This window comes from Lutjanus erythropterus, chromosome 2 (assembly GCF_056507025.1).
Source record: "Lutjanus erythropterus isolate fLutEry1 chromosome 2, fLutEry1.hap2, whole genome shotgun sequence".
Taxonomy (NCBI): domain Eukaryota; kingdom Metazoa; phylum Chordata; class Actinopteri; order Lutjaniformes; family Lutjanidae; genus Lutjanus; species Lutjanus erythropterus.
The window spans coordinates 29,101,615-29,106,869 of record NC_139318.1 but is presented as its reverse complement, the minus strand read 5'-3'; positions in this window follow the sequence as shown (position 1 = coordinate 29,106,869).

The window sequence follows — 5,255 nt, the reverse complement described above, 5'->3', positions numbered from 1 at the left end:
CAGTATAGAGTGATGCAGAGATCAATCCTAAAAAACGAAAATTAGTTTGTTACTTGCCTGAAATAAGGGCTGTGGTTAACAAAACCCTAAGAGATTTTCACATTTTATTCAATAACACAAAACACGTCAAGATACCCCACTCATTAATTTTGAAGCCTTTAGGTGCCTTAAAAACTGCTAACAGGTAGCTAAATGAGACTACAGAGGTTGTTGTGGGTATTAAATGTTATCATACCAAACACTAGTTACTTAGTGGAGGTGAGGTTGAGTCATGCGACAGTGATGTAGATCGTTTAAAGCCTAACATTAGCTTTTTACTTCTGGCAATTGCTTTTTACGCTGAAAGCATCATAAAAGTGGTTCATTTGGGAAGATGATCTTGCTAAACAAAACATTTGAGTATTATAAGTTTTTGTTTGCCACAGAGCTTATTTCTGCACCAACTGTAATATAATAGAATGACAGTGAATTTTGTTTTAAGTGATGCAAACTTCTAGGTAGCCCTACAAAAACAGGTCATCCCAACAGCACTCTATAGGGCCTGCTACACTCTTAGGACAATACAACCCAGAGTGGACAAATGAGGAAAAGCAGTGCATTTTATTTAAAAAAAAAAATTGGAATTAATGACTTAAATTTTCAAACTATGCAACATCATCCAGCGGTCCGGATTGGACCCTTTTGTGGCCTGGTTCTGGACCATGGCTCTCATGTTTGAGACCCCTGCTTTAAGCTAAATGCTATCATCGGCATACTAAAAAGGGCACAATGGCAATATTAACATGCTAATGTTTAGCAGGTATAATCCTAAGCATGCTCACCATTTTATTTCCATGTGTTAGCATGCTAACATTTGCTAATTGGCACCAAAGACAAAATACAGCTGTGGCTGATGCCAGGTTTGAAGAAATTTAGTCATATACCAAAGTAATGGACTAATTAAAATTTTGACCAACTGTTGGCACAACATAAAACGTCAGGAGATCACCAAAGTAAGTAGGATTCAATGTCCAGGGACCATAATGTCTGTACAAACTTTCAAGGCAATTAATAGAATAGATGTTGAGATATTTCAGTCTGAAACAAAGCGGTGGTGCAACTGACACTGTCATCATTGAGCATGAGTTAACTTGTTTCATTTAAAAGGCTGACACGCTAAAACGGACTGCTGAAGTAATTTGCTTTAATAATGAAACTGATGGAATGTTTTAGTCATTTGTAATAGAGTGAGCATGATCTATCATAGCACACTGAGAGCAGGAGTTTCAACGTAGGTAAAATTGAAACTCTCAAAATGAAACATATCTGAGAGGCAGAAAAATTCTCTCGCTGCCTCTGCTTGTTGATACCTGCTCCAGTTCAGTAAGAGTTTCATGCCAGACATTTTAGTCAAGATGTGCCAAACTCGCAGCCCTGCAAAGCCATCCAGCAGGGAGGTGGGAGGTTGTGCTCTCTTTTTATTACTGTTCCCTATTTTGGCATAGTCTGAGGTCCTGGCGTGTCACATAATGAATAAAAAAGACGTCTGCATGGCTTCAGTGATGCCTCGCTGCGGGTGAGGAGCAGCTTTTCAATAGGTGCTCTACATTTGGCATCTGTGACGTGTTTTAATGACTGGTTGTTAAACTGGAAAAAATAAACTGTCACTTTGATAAAAAAGTTAAGATCTGAGTCATGCACTACATAAGACACCCAAGTTATGGTTTTTGTGTAACTTCGCACCCTGCTGCTTTATTCTTTCACACTACCAAGCAATTGGGTCTTGTTGCATCATGATTACAGCTGCTCCACAACAAACTGTGCAGTCTGAAGTCAGTCTTTTTTTTTTTTTTTAACAGCAAGCCCTCAGGACAAGTGGCTTCATATCCTCACCTTTGATTCAGGGCACTTTTCTCCTCTCACTCCTGCGATAGAGACATTTTTATCCAAGGAGAAGGTGTCCATCCTGTAATCGACATTTTTACCCGAGGGGAAAGTGTCCATTAAAAAGTCACTGAGCTCTCCTTTGAGAGAGCCATATCTGATTTCAGTCTGATGTGGCCCTCCTGAGGCGGCAGTGTAAGGTTTTAATCTTGTAAGTGATGGAAAAAGCAGAAATGAAGGCTCACTTCTTCCATCACTTATAGTTAAAGAACAGGAGCTGCAGCTGTAATGCCCGTGGCATGAACAGATCTATCGTCTTTTTTAATACATGATTTAGAATTCTGTATTAGATTAAACATTGCTTTGGGTTAATGATTACGCTGTAATGATAAAGACAAACAGGTTGCAATAACCATATTGATATGAAACAGTAGGTTAAACACAACTGTCACTATGATATTAATGATAATGATAATAATTAAGGTCCAACAAGTGATCCAACTTTTACAATTGCAGCCCCCTGACTCTGTTTAACCTGAAAGGAACAGAACCTTAATTATTATCATTAGTAACATAGTTTACATTAAGTTGGGTTTAACGAGTAATCAAAGTGCAGATGTAAAAGTACTTTTTAATTTTTTTATTATCTGATTTATTATTTATGTGTTAATCAATGCCTTGGTATGCATGTATGTTATATTATTAACAGAGGTTATTTATTGATGTACACCAGCAAATCTTGTGGAAAATAAAATAAAACTTAAACATCCAGAGCAGTAAAATACATCATTCACATCAATGCAGCAGTAATATTAGCACAAAAAGATCAAATAATGACAGTAAAACACTGACAGTGACTGTTTCACACAAACAAAGTATATGAATATTTTGCTGATAATACTTACATACTTTTATTTTTTACTTAACCAAAATTTTGCCTGATTGTAGTGGAGTATTTTCACAGTGTGGTATTAGTACTTTTACTTAAGTAAAGAATCTAAATACAGTGAATATAACCTGTGGTGTGCAACCTCAGTAGTCTCCTAAATTTTGAATGTTGGAATCGCTTCAAAAAGCAAAAAAGAAAGTCACATGAAGGTTAATCAAGTCATTGCTCATCTTACCTGGAGCACTTTGTGTGTGTTCTGTTGAAGCAATGAACTGAAACACCATTAGGAAGGAAATTACTTGCACTATCATTATGCAGCTTCTTGATAAACTCCTATCCTCCCAGTGCAACAGCTCCTGCACAGAATAACATCAACTTCATGACTGAGGGAACTTACAGCAACTAACACATTTACTCTTAATGTCATCATACCCTCATTAAAACAAAGAAAGTACTCAAAGACACAAACCACTGCAGTCATTAACCTTTTGGGTCTGTTCACACGGTCTAATGTCAGCAGAACATGTGATCTTACAGTTATGAAGCAATAATTTGCCTCTGGATACATCAGGGCATTAACAGGGTCTTCATCTGTTCTAAAATAGCACACAGAGGACCGTGGCCTTCTGGTTTAATAATATTTAATAATTAGTCAGTGTGAGCTCTAGTTTAAGTATGTGTCTGCACAGGTCTTTGCAGTGTGGAAAGAAGCAAGCAGTTCACTCTGCCCTCTGGGTCCATCAAAGGTAAGACAACCTCTAAATGCCCTGTTTTGTTTCCTATATCCTACTCTTCCCTCTCCTGTTACCTCCTAAAGCTCATCTATCAAACATTTCAGGAGCTTCAGGTCTTGGATGTCAGTCTCTGTGGTGTTGTTGTTGTTGTTGTATAGGAGTGCCCTCTGGTGGTGACATCTGTATCCGCTCACCTTTTTTGGACTGGCTGCAACACCTGTCACTTCAGGGTCGGTGAGTGCGTGTCTGTCTCTACATGTGAGTACAAAGCAGTCCTCCTCTGCGTGTTTTGATATGTTCCGTTTCTTCAGTTACACAATAGCTATATCTCACTGGATCCTTTTACAGGAGAAGTGATTCTGTCATGAAAAGAAATAGTTTGACGTTATATGACATACGCTTCCCCGCCGAGAGTTAAGCTAAATGAGAAGTTACCACTCATGTCTGTCGGTTAACTAGCTAAGAGGCTACAGACTACAGCCAGTTAGCTTAGCTTACCACGACTGGAAATGGGCTCTGAACAAAGGTAACAACATATCCACCTTCCAGGGACTCTAAAGCTCACTAACTAGCACTTTTTTTTTTATTGTCCATTTAAAAATAGAGCTGGAAAAATGACGAAAGTATTGCTAGTTTAGTTCACTATTTTTTGGCCGTCGAGTTGCCAAGAAGAATCGACGTTACACCGCGGTTGCTCGGCAACCAGCAGGCTTCAGGAAGTCACTGTTTGCCCACAGTGTGAAAACTTTTTATACGGATTATAATTATTGGCGCTGGTAGGTTGATTTTATCACCTTTTCATAGAGCTAGGCTAGCTGTTTCCTCCTGTTTCCAGTCTTTGCGCTATGCTAACCGACTGCAGAGCTGTTGTGTTATATTTAAGGACAGATGTAAAATTGGTCTTTTCATCTAACCTAGCTAACTGTCAGGGAAAAAAACAAATAACTATTTCTCAAAATATAAAACTTTTATCTTGAGTTAAAGTACCAGCAACAATAGAATTATGCCACTAGGACTTGACTACATCCAAAACCCTACTTACCTGTCAGAAAATAAGTTTCAGGAGGGGCTCAGTTAGCTAATGGAAATGAGCAAATATAGCCTTTGTCAGTTATTACGTTACCTATCACAAGGAGATCATATATAATATCCTTAATGTGTGTGATTTGGTTTCAGAGATAGTTCAGGGATATGGTATTTGTGGATTAAGTATACCCAGAGTAAGAAAACAAATTTCACAGACCTTTTCACAGACCATGTGGTGTAGTCTGAAGTTATATAAAACACCAATAGCAGCTTTTGCTCAATTGTTGTTTGTGGAATCAAATAAAAATCACGATGCCATAGATATTCATAAGTAAATAGGGGTGTCTTTTTCCAAGCTTTCGTCATTTATTATATTGCAATATCAGATCATTAATATTAGGGCTGCACAATTAGTTGCATTGTTGTCAAAATAGCAATATGGCCAAGTGTAATATCCAAATTGCAGAACCAGAGTCAAATTGCAATTTTTTGAAAAAGGAATAATGTGTGAGAAAACATCATTATAATGAGGTACTGTAGAGCCACAGAGGAGCCCTGGTCTAAAAACCTTGTCCTGATGTAAGGAACATGTTTGTTTGGTACAGACCTCAACAAATGTCACATCATCACAATTGTAATAGTTTTTTCTGTTTGTTTGTTTTTTCAGCAAAAATGAAAATTGTAATGCAAAAATTATAATTTCCATTAATTGTATTGCACATTTAATCACTGTGAGTGAAACA